Genomic DNA, 17218 nt, shown 5'->3' on the forward strand with positions numbered 1-17218 from the left:
CCTACCTGGCCTTTCCCCTTTATAGACTACCTCCTAAAACTAACTGGATGCTACCTTCCTAAAGCACTGCTTTGCATCCCAGCCCCGTGTTCAAAATTCCTTACGTCTTCCCCATACTGTGATATCCAAGGTCTTCCCCATTTTAATCCCAAGCAATTGCTTTCTATCTCCAACGTGCTATACATTGTCCTGTGTACTTTTAATATTAACTTTTCATCTTCATACCATCAGAGCATAGCTATTTATGTTCATATGCTCTTAAATATAAAGAAAATAGTATCTTTCAAAGTACAAGTATGAAAGCAGGTCTGTTGGAATCTTGGTTTTTGCTCCTTCCACATGCATATTCAAGTGGTTGCTGCTTAGCTCATACCTTCACATGTGGGTGCGCGCGCGCGCACACACACACACACACACACACACACACACACACACTCTTTTATTTAGAACTTTGTATCTATGCCCCACCTGCTTTCCAAAAAGATGCAAGGTGGAACAATAAGTTTGAAGTTTACAACAATACCACTACATTAAAAATAAAGAAAAATAAGAGCTAGGACACGGAAGAAGAAACCGGCATCTTATCTCTGGAATGTTTCCCAAAACCATTTACTGCATTTGCACTGCTACCACTCAAAATCTCTTGCACGGTCTATTGCAATGGCCACCTATCCTGTACTCCACTCTGCTGTTACCCCAACACAATTCATCTTCCATACTGAGGGTAGAGTGACCATTTTAAAATACAAACCTAGGGTTGCCTGGTTGGTTGGCTCAGTGAGTTGAGCAGCTGACTCCTGAATTCAGCTCTGGTCACAATCCCAGGGTCATGGGATCAAACCCTGTGTTGAAGCAGACATGGAGACTGCTTAAGATTCTCCTTAAGATTCTCTCTCTGTCCCTTTGCCCCTCTCCCCTGCTTGCACTGTCTCTCTGTTCCTAAAAAAAAAGAAATACATAAAATAAAAATAAAAATGTTTAAAATACTAACCTGGGCGTTTGCTTAAAATATTCTACTGCTTCCCATTAGATTCAAGGCACAATGTCACTCTCTACCATGACCTTCAGGCTGTACGTGATCTACTTCACTCTCAGATCTCAATCCTTATCTTCTCCCCTTCCTCATCCATCTCACTTCAGTCATTGGTAGCCTTCTTAGAACAGTACATCTGGCCTGAGGTGTTTTGCTTTAGTTGTCACCCAAACCTGGCACATTTTAATGCTAGATCTTTGTGTGAGTAGCCAGCCTCTCTTCATTTGGGTATCAGGTTTTGGTTTGCTAGTTCCAGGTCAGTGTATGTAGGCATACTCATACTGTGCCTTTTTTTTTCTTTAAGACTTAATGTTTATTTATTTTTGAGAGAGAGAGAGAGAGAGAGAGAGAGAGAGAGAGGTAGAGTGTGAGCAGGGTACGCGCAGAAAGAGGGAGACAGAGGATCCGAAGCAGGCTCTGTGCGGAGTGTGAAGTCTGATACGGAGCTTGAACTGACGATCTTGAGATTATGACCTGAGCGGAAATCAAGAATCAGCTGCTTAACTGACTGAGCCATCCAGGAGCCCCATACTGTGTGTGTGTGTGTGTTTTTTTTAAGGGATGCATAGTATTTATCATGTGGAAGCACTTCAATTTAGCTAAACTTTCCCTGCCAATATGCATCATGTCCCTTCCCAGTCTTTCACAATTACAAAAAAGAAACAAAACCTGCAATATGAATGATTACATATACATATCAACACACTGAAAAAAGATTATTTATACAAATAATTGCCTGAATTGGAATTACTTTATCAAAGGATATGGGATTTTTTTTTTTTTTGGTATATTTTTGCCAAGCCAGAGTTTAATTTTATTTATTCTTTCAGCTTTATTAAGGTAAAATTGACAGATAAAAATTGTATACACAAAGGTGTATGATGTGATGGCTCGATATATATATGTATGTATATATATGTATACATATATATACACATATATACATATATACATATGTATACATATATATGTATATATATGCATATATATGTATATATGTATATATACGTATACATATATACATATGTATACGTATACATACACATATACATGTATACATGTATACATGTATATGTACATATATACATGTATACATGTATGCATATACATATATACATATACATATATACATATATATACACATATACACACACACATATATTATGAAATAATCACCTCAGTCAAGTTAATTAACACATCCATCACCTCACATAGTTACCTTTTTTTTTAGTGTGTTAAAAACAGTTAAGATCTACTCTTATAGCACATTTCAAGTATATAATACAGTATTATTAACTACAGTCACCATGCTGTACATTAGATCTCCAAAACTTATTCATCTTATAACTTAAGGTCTGTACCCTTTGACCAACAACTCCCCATTTTTTTCACCCTTCAGCCCCTTGGTAGTCACTGTTCTACTCAGAGAGTTTAATATTAAAGCATAACTCAGTGAAGGTAGTCATGATATGTAGCTTTATAAAGCTCTAACTTGATCCAAGGATAGAGCTTAAAAAGCCTTCAGGAGTGGATGTCTTAAATGGTTTTCCTTGATGTGCACTTTTCTCAGCAGGTTTTTAGATATGAATTTTTTTTTTTTTTTCCTGAACACAGCCTCCTGCATTCCCTATTGCTAACCAGGGGATGAGCCACAGGCTTATAATACTGGAATAAAAACAGGAGTTGACTTCCTGCTATGCACACTGAAAAGCCTGAGATGTGTTGTTCTTTTTTTCCCCAGACCTAGCTTCGCTATGAGGATGAATCAGGGGGCCCCCTGATACTGAAAACCCATCTGCTATTTCTCCATGTTCTGAAAGGCTAGCACCAAGGTCACCTCCTCCAGAAGTTTCCCCTGACTATATGACAGAATGCAATCTTTCCATTACTTCTCTCTGTCCACACTTAACGGGCCACACTATTCACTTGGTCCTAAAAATGCTCTACTCTATCATTTATTATTTATCTTTTTTATATGTCTTTCTTGGGGTGTGTGGAGCTCAAGGGCAGACATGTTGCAACACTCCTGTTCTTATCTCTCAACCTAATTTAGCAGCTCATACCTACGAATATAAACATAAGGGGTGCCTATGCTGTTCAGGTGGTTAAGGGTGTAATGCTGGATTTCGGCTCAGGTCATGATCTCACATTTCTTGAGATCGAGCTGCATGTTGGGCTCTGTGTTGACAGCATGGAGCCTGCATGGGATTCTCTCTCCCTCTCTCTGCTCCTCCCCAGCTCGTGTGCATTATCTCTCTCTCACAAAATAAATAAACATTAAAAAAAAAAGTAAGAATGATGAGACTGGTTGTCCTCTCTGCTGGTAGGATGTGGACCCTCCCCACTCTTTGAACCAGTCCCCCTTTTGCCTATGATAGTCCAGCAGGAGATTACTGATCCCAAGCAGGAGCTGATCTCAGGTGTGGGATACTTTTCTTCCTACATGGATCTCATACCAGGAAGAGCCTGTGACCTTGACATCATTAGCTGTTTTCTAACCAACCGAACCCATGATTAAACATTTTTTAGGGCAAAATTTCCATTACATTTCGTTGTTAAGCTGACTCTAAGAAGAAAACAAACTATAGCCCTGGAGGAAAAAAGCATCAAAAAGTTGCTAGTGAGAGAAAATTGGGGTTATATGGTCAGTCTGCATGCCTTGTCAGCTATGCTACACTTCCTCTGTAATGAGCTATGCAGTGATCCATATATTCATATATATATATATATATATATATATATATATATATATATATATATGATCTATATATATAGATCTCAAAAGACTGCTGAAATCAAATTTCTAGATGCAGTTATTATTGATGTTTTTATGTCCCCGCATAGTAACATTTGACAGGCCTGCACAATTTTGCGATTCTGCTGGGGCAAAGCTAAGTGTCTCTGTGACATGAGGAAGCTTATGTTCTGATTTTTTTCTGAATGTTTTGCATATTATGGGCACTCGTTCCATTTGATTGACAGGTTATCTTCACATAATAAATTAAAAAGGCTGTAGGCACTTCTTTTGTCTTGTTCCTAGGAAGAGAGCTTTGACGCATTAACTATGTCTATTGCTCTTTGAATGAGGTACTGGGGATCTAGGTGCCATGAGTCATGACAGAACCAGAGCCGGGTGTTTTTGCCTAAATTTTTACCTATTAAGTTTGTCCTTTGATGCCGACATCTAGTGACCTGCTACTCTTTGTTATGAAAGGAAAACTGTTGTGTACATGGTTAGTACAGATTTGACGTAGTCCCTTGTTTAAGAGCAGTTGGGGGGCACCTGGGTGGCTCAGTCAGTTAAGCAGCCAACTTCAGCTCAGGTCATGATCTCACAGTTAGTGAGTTCGAGCCCCACATTGGGCTCTGTGCTGACAGCTTGGAGCCTGAAGCCTGCTTTGGATTCTGTGTCTCCCTCTTTCTGTTCTTCCCCCACTTGCACTCTGTCTCTGTCTCTCAAAAATAAATAAAGATTAAAAAAAAAGAGCAGTTGGGATTATTTGAGTTCTCACATTGTTGCTATTCAAAATTTGACACACAAGCTGTAGTAAAGGGGTGACAAAAAGTGAAGGTAAAAATAATAAGAAGTAATTATTTGGGTAATTTAGGCTCCATAAACCTTTTTGTCTCATTTTAGGTTTTGAAGTTTAGAGCTTTTGAAAACAATTTTAACCAAACTTAAACTAAAGTTATCCCTGTAATAAATGTGTTACAGACAAAGCCATTTTTTTCTCTAGAGATTTGATTGCTTCTCTTAGCAGCTCTTAAACCAATTGTCCTTTTAAATGTAGAAAGTAGTATATATAATTTTTTAAAGCCTCAATATATTGTGGCATTACTTGGCCCACAATAACTCCAAAAATGCTTTCTAGTGACCTTAATTTTTAAAATCTTTACAAATGTTCTTTTTTTTGTTGTTTAAGTATTTAGTGTTTTTCTTTATTTATGTGCTTGAAGCACATTATAAAATTCTTTTACTAATTTAAGTATCTCTCTTCTATCATTCATTCATTCAATAGACATTTATTGAACACTTATCCTTTCTTGTATAATATGAAAACATGCCTGCATTAAAGCAGTTTTATTTTTGCTTGCAATGATACCAATGTGTGACCATCAAGTAAACATTTTTAGAAAGACTTCAATATCTATGTTTTGGTACTTTAAATGAGACGCTGTGCGATGCTACAAATATATACCAGTATTTTAAATCTGAGAATGTTGGAAATAGTAGACTAAATAGAGACTAAGTCAGTGGTGAGGGGACTTTGATAAATCTAAATTTTACTCAGTCCATTGAAGTTAGTGTAAGGAAATACATACAACCTGCAGACTGCTAAAGCCCTAACTATGTAGAGTTGTTCATTTAGTATCCCTAACTTGCTGAGGCAATATAATAATGTTTAATGATTATTAACAAGCTTCTTTAAATTCTTATCTTTACTTAAGCAAAGATCCAGAAATTAAAAAATATCAAGCTATTTCCTTCAATGATATGATATCTTCCACCTGCATTGTTAAATGTCAAACACGTGAGTGGATTTTGATCATGATCCACATAGTGATAAAGGTGGTTGTGGGTTGGTGAGAAAACTGAAACAATTAGCATTTTTAAAGGTTTTATTATGAGATGCTTCAAAACATACACAAATAAAATAGAATAGTGTAATGAACTCCTATGAACCCATCTCCCAGCTTAAAAAGTCATCAATATTCAGCCTTTCTTATTTATTTTTTACTTTCACCCACTCCCCAAACTTACTTGATCATTATTGCTATTTACAGGTGTGTGTGTGTGTGTGTGTGTGTGTGTATGAGAGAGAGAGAGAGAGAGAGAGAGAGAGAGAGAGAGAGAGAAGTTAAACATATTGAAATGCACAGATCTTAGCTGTACAATTTTCACAAGTAAGTACTCCCATGTTACTCCACCTATATCACAATTGGCAGTGGATTTAATAGTTATTATCACAGATGCTATAAAGTTTGTAAGTATTCACATGGAAGAGAGGGAAATTCTCCCTCTATCTACAACCTGACGCTCAGGCCTGTAGTTGGGTCTTATACATGTGCTGGAATGACATTAAATGGATAAGCTTTTGCTTTCAAGCTAATAACTCTTGAACATTCTTTTCAATTATAGACTCTGAAATATCCTCCCCTCATGCCTCTTCAAGGTTTAAGGAAGAGGAGACAGCTATCATGAATTAGAGGAGAGAGAAGGAAGAAGAATCTCCAAATCTCATGTTAATCCTCAACATCTTTCCTTGGTTAGAAAACTGGAATGAATTGAAGTCAAATGATCTATCTTAGGTTTTTATGGAAATGAGACAATATTTGTTTTTTCTTGATCTGTAATTACTTGTTTTTGAATTATAACTTAGTAGCTTCATCATACCCTTAGATTCCTATAGCCTCCAGGATGTTGATAAAATGTTAGTGTATCCAGGTATGTCTTAGCTATGGCTGTTGAAGTTGCACAGTATGGTTGAGTGGAGGCTGAGACATAGTAGAATATCTGGGGTGTTCTGGGGGCTTTGAGCCACAGGCAGTGTGGCTTAAAAAAGTTCTATTTTGCCTACATTTCCTCTTTCTAGCTTTGCTCAGTCCAACCAGTTCAAAATACAGATCACTACTGATAAATAAGCCTTTAATTCTATGGCTCAAAGATACTCATAATATTTCTTTCCCCTGTTGGCATTGAAAGTCACAAACCAACACGGAGATATTTTTTAAATGAAGTCAGATTTTTTCACTTCTTGCCAAGATATTGTTGCTTATTCACAGTCAGTGGCTATTTGCAAGGCTGATCATAATTCTGCAGAAAACTGCCTGTATTCCGGTGTCACTCTTGAATAATCAAAATTCAGAGCTTCAATAAGGGTGCTCCTCATTTACAAGGTTAATTCTTCCAATAATGATGTCTACACTCTTACACACATTTCAGAACTGAGAATTTATTGCACAGGGCACAAACTCATTGGATATGCAGTGTAAATAACCTTATTAAGAATGCAGGGAGAGAATATACATTACTGTTCTGTTGGGTCAGAAGGGTAAACACAACAAGAAAATGAAGCATTTACCACTAAGTAGTCCAACTGATTTATTTTACTGTGCCTTTTTCATTTTGAGCCTTTCGAAGCGCAGGCTGCCTGAGTACTCTGCCCTCATATAGGCATTCATGTAAAAAATACTAAATTCTAGAGGGTGTGGGAACTGTCCCAGAGAACAACACCAGGGACTATGTGTTAACTGAAGTTAGAATTGATAACAACGTTTCAGGTCAGTGTGAGTTAGTAGTAAATCTGCTTTTGCTTTTGTGCTCCAGGTGTTTCTGTTAGGATTCGATAAAACACATGATGGAGAATTTTTCCCTGCCAGTATAAACAAAACTCAATTGATCTAGATCTAAGCAGTGACACAGCTCTAAGTAGAGACCAGAGCCAAGCAGAACAGGATATACTGACCCTTCAGCTATCTCCTATATATGGTCTGTATTTCTAGTTCAACTCTAAGTGCTTTTTGATAGAAGAAAGTTGCTGCTGTCTACTTCTTTTCTGCCTAAGAGATAGTATCCAGTATAGGATGCCAGTGGGAAGAACGCTGTCAGCCAAGTTCTTCAGTGACATGAGGTCACATTTTATATAACACAAAACATCATATCAAAGCTACAATATCCTCAGGGCCCTCCTTCCAAGGCCACTTAGCTTAGTAGTATATGCTTTTTCTAGTCCTGAAGTAAGGAAATATTTTTAGGAAGACATCAGTGTCTTTCAAACTTGTAACACTTGCTATAGTATTTCTTTACCTGACGGTGATAATGATTATAGATTACTATTTATTAGTAGAGATTATTACTGTGTTATAAACACTGTAAGCTTGAGTGGACTCATAATAAAAGAATTTGGCTTTATGTTGATCCCAGACTAAGAAACATACTGAGTGCATTATATAATTTGTACATTTCTCTAAAAAAAAAATAACTTATTGAGACTTATTCACCATTCTCATTCTCTGAGTTTCAGGGAGAGGATGGAGTATCTCCCTTTCTTTTATCCGGCTATCTGAGGTTCCTTTTTGGCTTACCTTGTTTTATTCATACTTGTCTAAGGAGAAAGATGGTTTCTCAATTTTCATTGTTCCAAATTCCTGCCTCATGGAAGCAGAAATTTTAATTACTTAAAAGTTAAATTAAATCAGATAGTCATGTTGACCATGAGTAGCAGGAAGCACGGAAAGATAGCTAACAGAAGACCAAGGGTCATGTGGTGAAAGGAGCAGGAACCTGAAATTTTGGAGGAACAAGCACACATCTTTCAGGGGTTTATGGAGTAAAATCAATAAAGGCAAAATATGTCAAATAAAGCCTGAAGAAATTTTCATCAGCGTGTCACCTCCTTATTCATTGGAGGACAAGTAATATGATCCACCCTATATGGCTTTGTGGTGCTAAATAGTGTTTTAAACTTTTACTGATGTGTCCCATCAAGTCAGCTTCCACTAGACCCCTTTTGGGATATATTCCTTAAAAGTATAAACTATTGGTGAAATGAAATTTCTCTTTCTTTGTCTTGTTCCACTTTTCTAAAGGAGGTACAGGTCGGGAGAGAGAAGGGGTGGGCTCTATTCCTTGCCCTGGTGCTAACCAGCTGGTGGTGACATTGAGTATTTAGCCCCTTGGGGCCTTGGTTTTCTCTGTGTCAGATGAAAGGGTTGGGCTACATAATTTAAGATTCTTTCCATCTTTAAAATTCTTTCTCTACATATTTAAAAACATTTTAATCTTCATTGATTATATAATACCTACTAATGATGATCTATTGTACTCTCACCTTGAAAATACTAGAACTGAGTCCAAGAAATGTAAGTCTTTGTCTTCACTATAAAGAACAAGCTGATGTTTACAGAGGGGAGTGGGGGGAGGAGGTTACATAGGTGATGGAGATTAAGGAATGCACTTGTTGTGATGAGCACTAGGTTCTGTATGGAAGTGTTGAATCACTAAATTGTATACATCTGAAACTAATATTACACTTTATGTTAAATAAAAACAAAAAGAAAAAGAAAGAAAAGAAAAAAGAAAAAAAAAAAAAAGAAACAGTTGAGGCAAATTAAGCCAGAGCCAGGACCAGAATAGGAGAATAGGAGACTGTTTACTGCTTTAGGAAGGGCCAGGTTCCTGGGCGTGTGAACAGGGCATTCATAAAGGGTCCCATGCTTAAGGTTTGATACAATGTGGTCATCTTGAAATTCTTAATAGTTTTATCTTTAAATTTGTTTTCTGTAGTCAAAACTCATCCTGATGGGATGATGGAGGTATTCACTGACGTGTTGGATCTTCTACTCACATAGGGTTCTGCCTCCTGTCACCTCCTTATTTCCTCTGATTGCATGCCCGGCCACTTCCTAGCCTCCACCCAGTGACTTCTGCTGCTTTTTGTTCACAGCATGGGCTTAGGAATGGGTGTGGACAGGACATTTGTGAAGGTCTGCACTTGCCCAGCAGGTATCCTCATTCCCAAGGAAGCAGTACCTTCAATGCAAATAAAAATTACCAGGATAGTCTGAGAGACTATAGAAGAACAGAAAAAGCTTTTCCCCTGCTTTTGAACAAGGGGTCAATGTTTTCATTTTGCACTGAGCCCTGCAAATTATCTGGCCTTCACCTCAGTCCTTCATAAACATATTCTTTGCAATGATTAGGAATTAGCAAGAGCATCACCCTTTCAATATTATTTTGTATACAGCATAATAGCAAAAGTATATAATGTATAATATAGTGATATTTTTAGTGTCATCATTGCTCCAAATCTTATTTCTCGTTTTTGTACATTTAAGAATTTGATTTTTTATTTCTCTCTAAGTATTAGCCTCTGGAGGACTAGTTCATGTCTACCAAACTATAAGAGCCTCATGAATTAATTTATTTTGAATTGATAAATGGTTGGAAATACTGATACTGGGGTATCAACCCATCCTCTTCTCAGGTGAAATGCTATTTGGGAAATCAGATGATTTTAAGAAAACCCAGAGAAAAGGTATTTAGATATATTTAGAAATAATGTTAATAGATTGGTATGTACCCTTCTTTACTGTAGGAATACATGTGCTGAAAAGACTTGAGGTTCGTACTGTCAATCAGGGTACTCTGTTCTATGGATTATTCTAGGGACACAACTACACAATATTAAATTCTTAATTCTTGCTTACCCAAGTGTTACCCTTCCAAAGGCATTGGGTGTTACAACGTCCAATCCCATTTGGAGGAGCTTTAATAATTATATTTACCCAATATTTATTTATTTTTAATTTTTTTTAATGTTTACTTATTTTTGAGAGAGAGAACAGAGAGAACAGAGAATGAGTGGGAGAGAGGCAGAGAGAGGAGACACAGAATCCGAAGCAGGCTCCAGACTCCCATCTGTCAGCACAGAGCCCAACAGAGGGCTTGAACTCACGAACTGTGAGGTCATGACCCCAGCAGAAGTTGGATCCTTAACCAAATGAGCCACCCAGGCACCCCATTTACCCAATATTTATGATGTCAGTATATTTGTTTTATTTCTACAATGAGATGATTAATGTGAGCAAATACTACAAATATTATCAGAAGTAAAAGTTCAATATCAACTCTATCAAAATGAACATGATTATTTTTTGAAGATGTGTTTCAATATCTGAGTAGACATGATGCTTCACAGGTCTAATCTGCAGGCTCTGTAGAGTGTGTTTTGACAGGAACTCATCCTGAAATACCATTAAGGTATAATCCTCCTCAAATTATCATCGGTATTCGTATGACAGAGATGGAGAATTACTGAAGTACGCTGTGAAGTTTTCCTGTTAATGTATGTGCAGAACTCTGAGGATTTAGTTGTGTTCTTGTTCAGACCTCTGGGAAGAACCGAAACTGCGTTTTTGAGAGAAGTCTTCGTCTTGCCCGATTCAATTGCTCTGCAGCTGGGCAGGGATACAGATAAATTATTCAGTGTTTACATAAAAATAAAAACCTTGTCAACTACACAGGGAGTAGCTAATATAAAGAAATCAGCCCACTAAAAAAACAAAATGTGTTCATTACAAGCATTTATAAAAACCTTAGATTTCAAATATATATTACATATGCTATTCTCTAAGAGGTCACCTGAAATGAACATCCATTTTTCTACAATTTTTAATCTCCCTTCTGTTTTTCACTAGAAAGCTACACAATCTAGTTCTTAAAATAATGCTCATTTTAGTGATTGATTCATTTATTTACCCAACTGGTGTTTATTGATCCCATACTAGGAGATCTTTTAGGCACTAGTTATAAACATAGCAAAGACTTGTGGACCACCATAGATAGTAGATGTTTGACTTATAATGATATATTTATTAATATTCTCTTGAATGCCAACATGAGGTTTCTGGAGCAGACAGATTTATCATTATTTATTTACAGCAAATAATAATATCCTTGTTCCCTTGTGTTGCAGTGTCTTCCTTCTGGGACAATGCAGTGAGAGCCAGTTGTCACTCAACACATAAGGTGTCTGTATTGTAGGTGAGTACCCCCCTCCTCCCCTCCCCCAAAATGAACCTGGACATTTATACATGAGGGAGAGGCAGCTGTATTTCCTCCCCTTTTGAGAGAGTTTCCTTGGAAAAGTAATGGGGAGGATCCTGGGCCCTCCTTTTGGAACATGTCCACGGTCCTGGTCTCATCTCCCCTTGAAATGTAAACACATTACCTCTGGAGACATAAAGCTCTCTGGAGTTCTTGTTATTTTTTCAGTCCTAAATTACCTTGTAAAGATAGTGTTTTACCTAGCTGCCAAATTCCAGTAAAATGTTCTCAGAAGACCATAAGTTTGCAGCAATAAAAGAATTTTCTCCACAGCTGCACAAGAGGGTTATGGGATGGAGTGCCTGATGAGTTCCTCTAGATTGAGCTGTCAGCTGTGACCTCTCTGAGGAGGTGATCTAAGCTGCAATCTGAAAGGCAAGAAGGAGTCAGTGTGTGAAAATCTGAAAAAGTAACATCTGGCATAGAGATCTTAAGGTAAGAATGAGCTTGGAATGTTTCATTAACCAATGGAAAGCCAGTGTGGTTAAAATGTCATGAGGAAGGTGAGAGGACATGCAGTCAGAGCAGTTCCAGGTTTCCCAGAATGTGGAAGTTATTTGTGTTTTATTCTAAGGGTAATGGGAAGCTATGGAAGGGTTTTTAAGTGAGGAGGAAGCTACTGCAATAGTCTAGGTTTAAAAAAACCCTAGTTGTATAGATGTGATAGTTAGAAGTAGATGTAGAGAGAAGTAGGTATTATACTTATTTGATAATTTATTATTCCCCCGTTTAACAAATGTATCGGGTGCCTACTACATGCTATATAGACATGAGCAAGTTTCTGGGGACATGTGCTTGAAAGTTTGAAATGATCTCTCTCTTCCTGAAATTTATGATGCAGTGAAGGAGAGAAGATTGTGTTTGGGATTGTAGGGGATGCCATGGAAACAAGGAGGAGCAGCTAAACCAGATGGGGCTGAAGTACATACATAAAGGAAGTCTGAGACTGAAGGCTGTATTCAACTGTGTCACAGAAGGCAGTTAAAATGTTATCTTATCTTATCTTATCTTATCTTATCTTATCTTATCTATCTTATCTTATTCCAGGACTGTTATGGTAACATGAGGGTACTGAGGTCCAGACTCCCCCTGGCTTTCAGTATTGTCATCCTTAATGCAAGGCTGTTCTCATATTTACAACAAAGAGATTGTCTTTCTAGACATCACTTTTCAATCCTAGGAAGGAAGAAAGGGAAAAGGCAAAGAGCAAAAGATATGTTGAATGGGTTTGCCCATTTTTTTTTCATGAAGACAGTAACACTCTGAAAAGCCCAATACTTAACTGCCATTTATACAATATATTCTTTGCCCAGAACCGCATCTCAAGCCCCTCTCTGATTTGTGGGACTGTGGAAAGCTAAGTATTTTTAAGCCAAAACATTACCCACAAAATTAATTTGCATTCTATTAGAAGGGGAGATGGAGTGAATAGATATTAGGAAGGCAATTAAAAACAACTGGCACAGGGATGACTTCTGTAGAAAGTGAGAGCTAAGATTTGCGAGAAAGGAAAATTCTCAGAAGGCCATTGAGAGATTTACAGGAAAGAAAAAAATTCCTATCACTTTTTCTTCTCAAATGTTTCTTAGAAGCAGTGATAAGAAACAGTATAAAAAAAGAACGTGTTCTTCATTTTCTACAAAGTTGCTGTTGAAGATACTATTCGTATTTTACTCAGTGCTCCTTTATAGAGGCTTAAACTACATTCATCTTTGACTGTTTGACCCTTATCCTTTGAAATTTTCATAATAGCTTTGTTATATCTATTCCTCTTACTTATAATATCCCTTAAGTCAGTTTAGAAGTAGTTGGAAACCACCTATTGTAGCCTGACTGAAAATAAACAGATGTAATAATATAGCAAGCTTCAGGAAAAAAATGTGATCTTTAGAAGATTTTCTAAACTAAGTATCTAGTACAATAGACCTTGTGGTCAGTCCTCATTAAACAAATTACATGGCTGTTGATAAAAACAGACCCACATGTATCCCTGGCCAGAATATTACCCTTTTAATAAAGGAGTTACACACTATAAAATTAATTAAAAAATAGGCTTAAACTATCAAAGATATTAATTTTATTCCTTAATTTCAGATTACATGGAGTATTTGCTTCCTGATCCTTCTTAATCTCTCTAGCCTGCATTTCTGAAAACTTGGGGAAGGCATACAAGCTTTGAAAAGAAGGAAAATTTCTAAGCATAAATATCAGTAAAACAACTCTTTCCTATGGGATTTTGATGTCTAACTGAAGTAGCAATTAAAACTGGACTCTTTTGAAGTTGTTTATTCCAAGAATGCACCTTCTTGATTTTAAGGTGAGAACTCAACTGTGGGTCCAAGTCAAATACATTTTTCACAAATAACCATGCATGATCATGTGGTTCAAATGTGGTTATTCAGCAGCCCCTGCTTCTGAGAGCACAGAATATGCTGCATGATAGTTAGGACCAGAAATCTCTACCAAGATGGCCCTAGGCATGGTTTACACAAACCTGAAAGCATTGATTGGACTTTGCACAATTTATTCTTAGGAAATTATTATATCTGTATAAAAGTCATTTTCCAGATGACTGATTATGTTTGTAAAAGCAATAGTTTTAATGATTTTGCTCCTGTTTGATAATTTCAAGTTTGATAACTTGGAGAGTCTTCCATTCAATGTGAGTTCTGTTTCCTTTTTCTTCTTGATTATATATTGATCTGATTGGATATGAGTATGTGGAGCCATTGTTGCAATATGGCTTTTGGCATTTATAGATTGGACATTTATAGGTACATTACCACCCTAAGAACATTGTACTTTTTATATTCAGATAATGAGTAAATATTTGCTTCTAGTGGAGTTGAGTATTAGTATTGGGCAAATACATGCATTCATCTAATTTTCTTTCTCTTTTACTCTACAGACTATTATTGCCATTACAGTAATTTTTATCTCACATTTTGCATTTTAATTTGAAATTTAGAACATCACAGAAAAGTTGTTTTCAAAAAATGAAGAGATGCTCAAAAATGTTTATATGCTTTTAATGTAACAGATTGCTAACTACTCCAATATTTCATACACACACACACACACACACACACACACACACACACACACAATCATTACATCACTCACCTAGTTTCTAAAGCCTGTTAGGCTCCTGACGGTACAAATGAAGTAATCTTTCAGCAACTTAACACTGGACTGCAGAAATGGTGAAATCAGGAAGCCACTTAGAGTTTAATCCCCTCTCTGTTAAGAATTCTTTTGGAGGAACACAGGAGTTGCTGTTTGGCACCTACAAGTGCATAGGAAACCTGTTGAGTGGAAAATGGCCCAAGTACCTAAGTCCTGAATGGATTCCTTGTTTGTGAAAGGCTTACTACACATGCCTGTGTTCAGAAAAAGGGTAGGGGGGATGGGAAGGGTGGTCAGATGAGAATACCAATATATTTCTGTCATATTTTAAAATGTAATAACAGTCACCTTCCAAAATATTTATTGGGCAAAATGGAAAATTGTTTGACCTACTAACTGTTTATATAAAAGTTAACAAATGCTTTAGGAAATAATTTGTAAAGGACACCAGATAGTAAGAAAGAATTGTCTGTTTGCAAAATACTTTTTTAGTTTTCTTAATATACCCATCTATGTTTGTTGTGGGGAAGCAATAAAGTGGCTTTCAAATAATACAAAATGGTTGCAAAAGTTTATTTTACATAAACAAAATATTTAACTGTAGGATGAAAAGATAGGAGCTGGAAGCAATCTGGATTCTGCTTCTCCAAACCTGAGCATATGTAAAAGAAAGCCTTTGCCCAGCAGAATTAGCAGATGGTCTAAATCCCCTTGGAGTACATGGGCTCAGTTCAACACTGATTTGGGATTATTCATTCAAAGTCCTTGGTCTTCTGGAACTTTACTAAGGTAGGTAAGAATAAACCATGTCATTCAATTTGAGCATTGTAATTTGTCTAGTATGATTCAGAGAGTTAGTAAGGTAGCTTTTATGCTTGGGGGAAAAAAAAAAACCAACCAGTAACAACGCTCCAACATGCATGTTGACTATGGTTGGTGTAGACCATTTCCTTAGAAAATCAACTAACTTTTACATTGTTCTGACTTCAAAAACTAACCTTGATGAAGGAAATATGATTCTATCTTCTGTATTTGAGGCAAAGATAGGCAGACAGTGAATACATGGGATACCAGAATCAGGCCTTCAAAAGAATCATTCAGCCAGGAATAATGAATTGACTCTAAGAAGATAAGGCTTATTGTGAATAAATATAAATTTCATCATTTTGGGCACAGACAAATAAAAACTGAAAAGAAAAAAAAATCTGTAAAGTTGTTAAGTAGGGCATATGGAATTTAGCAGAAACAGCAGCTTGCTGTATTAGTCAGAGTTCTGCAAAGAAACAGAACCAATAGCATACAACTCTCTCCCTCTGCCCCTCCCTCTCCCTCTATCTCTGTCATCTATCACCTCATTTCTCTCCGTCATCTTCTCTCTACATACTCTTATGACTATATTTAATGTTGGTTACATGGAGAGGAGTTAGATGCATTTTTTAAAAATGATGATGATGATGAAGAAAAATTGATTAATATTGTGCCATTCAGGAAGAAATTCAGAGAGTGAATAATTTTCCATAGACATTGCATTTTCATCCATAACATGTTTCTTTTTTTAATTTAAATTTTATTTTATTTTATTTTATTTTATTTTATTTTATTTTATTGAGAGAGAGAGAGCTCACACACAAGTAATAGAGGGGCAGAGTGAGAGAGAAAATCTTAAGCAGGCTCCATGCTCAACACAGAGCCTGATGTAGGGCTTGATCCCAAGACCCTGGGATCATGACCTGAGCTGAAATCAAGAGACAGACGCTCATCTGACTGAGCCACCCATGCACCACCATAGCATATGTTTCTATAGGTCAAAGCCACAGGTTTGAAAAACTAAATAATATTTTGTTCTTTGTCTCTATTCTCAGTTTTGTTAGAATAATGCTACTGAATACCTTCCTGAATGTGTCAAAAAGTAGTGGTGATGTTATGACCTATCCACTTTGATGTGATTATAGTAAAACTAATATCGAGATGGTACATCTGAACTTAGTATATTCCCCCTTCAAGATGTACTTTATTATATGATAAAAATATATAAATTAAACCATGATGTTGTTTCTCATGGTTATTTAGTATAATGAATGTATAAACGGGTGCACAAAATTCACTCTGTGACTCAGACAAATGTGACTACCAGCTAATTGGGCAGTACTATCTAAAAAGAACAAGATCAGAGTGCCTGGGTACAGTCAGTTAAGTGTCCTACTCTTGATTTCAGCTCAGGTCATGATCTCATGGTTGTGAGATCAAGCCTGGCGTTGGGCTCTGTGCTGGGCTCCGTGCTGGACTTGGAACCCACTTAAGATTCTCTTTCTCCCTCCCTCTTTGTCTCTCCCCCTACCTCTCTCTCTCTCAAAAACAAAACAAAAAAAACAAAACAAACAAACAAACAAAAAAAAACAAAAAAAAACCCAACCAACCAAACAACAACAACAACGGCAACAACAACAACA

General features: G+C 36.7%; 1 protein-coding gene across 1 annotated transcript in view; it reads left to right on the plus strand.

Moving 5' to 3' along the window:
- The window catches only part of ZPLD1 (zona pellucida like domain containing 1), a 131532-nt gene that overhangs the window by 43397 nt on the left and 70917 nt on the right, over positions 1 to 17218 (plus strand). The window contains exons 2-5 of the mRNA XM_019448249.2: positions 11512 to 11579; positions 11916 to 12077; positions 13737 to 13959; positions 15373 to 15557. The gene's annotated coding sequence lies outside the window, so the exon portion shown is untranslated. The remainder of the gene's footprint in view (positions 1 to 11511; positions 11580 to 11915; positions 12078 to 13736; positions 13960 to 15372; positions 15558 to 17218) is intronic.

The sequence above is a fragment of the Panthera pardus genome, unplaced genomic scaffold (assembly GCF_024362965.1).
Source record: "Panthera pardus isolate Hobbes unplaced genomic scaffold, ASM2436296v1 HiC_scaffold_16, whole genome shotgun sequence".
NCBI classification, from domain to species: Eukaryota; Metazoa; Chordata; class Mammalia; order Carnivora; family Felidae; genus Panthera; species Panthera pardus.